The following is a 1,365-nucleotide window of genomic DNA, read 5'->3' as shown; positions in this document are numbered from 1 at the left end:
AGAGAGAGAGAGATAGGGAGCTGATAGATAGGGATGAAGAGAGAGAGAGAGGATAGATAAGGGAAGCAGATAGATAGGAGAAGAGAGAGAGAGAAGCAGATAGATATGGGAGAGAGAGAGAGAGAGAAGCAGATAGATATAGGAAGAGAAGAGAGAGAGAGAAGCAGATAGATAGGGAGGAAGAGAGAGAGAGAAAGCAGATAGATAGGGAGGAAGAGAGAGAGAGAAGCAGATAGATAGGGAGGAAGAGAGAGAGAGAAGCAGATAGATAGGGAGGAAGAGAGAGAGAGAAGCAGATAGATAGGGAGGAAGAGAGAGAGAGAGAGATAGATAGAGAGAGAGAGAGAGAGCAGATAGATAGGGAGGAAGAGGAGAGAGAGAGAGAAGAGAGAAGCAGATAGATAGGGAGGAAGAGAGAGAGAGAAGCAGATAGATAGGGAGGAAGAGAGAGAGAGAAGCAGATAGATAGGGAGGAAGAGAGAGAGAGAGAGATAGATAGAGAGAGAGGAGAGAGAGAGAGAGAGAGAGAGAGAGAGAGAGAGAGAAGCAGATAGATAGGGAGGAAGAGAGAGAGAGAGAGAGAGAGAGAGAGAGAGAGAGAGAGAGAGGGGAAGCAGATAGATATGGAGGAAGAGAGAGAGAGAGGGAAGCAGATAGATAGGGAGGAAGAGAGAGAGAGAGAAGCAGATAGATAGGGAGGAAGAGCGAGAGAGAGGGAAGCAGATAGATAGGGAAGGAAGAGAGAGAGAGAGAGAAGCAGATAGATAGGGAGGAAGAGATAGAGAGAAAGAGAGAGAGAGAGAGAGAGAGACAGAGAGAGAGAGAGAGAGAGAGAGAGAGAGAGAGAGAGAGAGAGAGAGAGAAGCAGATAGATATGGAGGAAGAGAGAGAGAGAGAAAAGCAGATAGATAGGGAGGAAGAGAGAGAGAGAAAAGCAGATAGATATGGAGGAAGAGAGAGAAAGGCAGATAGATAGTGAGGAAGAGAGAGAGAGAGGGAAGCAGAGAGAGAGAGAGAGAGAGAGAGAGAGAGAGAGAGAGAGAGAGAGAGAGAGAGAGAGAGAGAGAGAGAAGCATATAGATAGGGAGGAAGAGAGAGAGAGAGGCAGACAAAGAGGGTCTATAATTGGTTGAGTAGTGTGAATCATAGAGGTGTCTGGATGCGGCCTGGACAGAGAGGTATCATTAGAGAAATGAGAGGTGACTGATACCTACCCCCTGTAGTGCTGCCCTGACTCTCTCTCTCTCTCTCTCTCTCTCTCTCTCTCTCTCTCTCTCTCTCTCTCTCTCTCTCTCTCTCTCTCTCTCTCTCTCTCACCCTCTGTCTCTCTCTCACCCTCTGTCTCTCCCCCTCTGTCTCTCCCCC

This window comes from Oncorhynchus keta, unplaced genomic scaffold (assembly GCF_023373465.1).
Source record: "Oncorhynchus keta strain PuntledgeMale-10-30-2019 unplaced genomic scaffold, Oket_V2 Un_scaffold_11571_pilon_pilon, whole genome shotgun sequence".
Lineage (NCBI taxonomy): Eukaryota > Metazoa > Chordata > Actinopteri > Salmoniformes > Salmonidae > Oncorhynchus > Oncorhynchus keta.
This window is presented reverse-complemented; position numbering follows the sequence as displayed.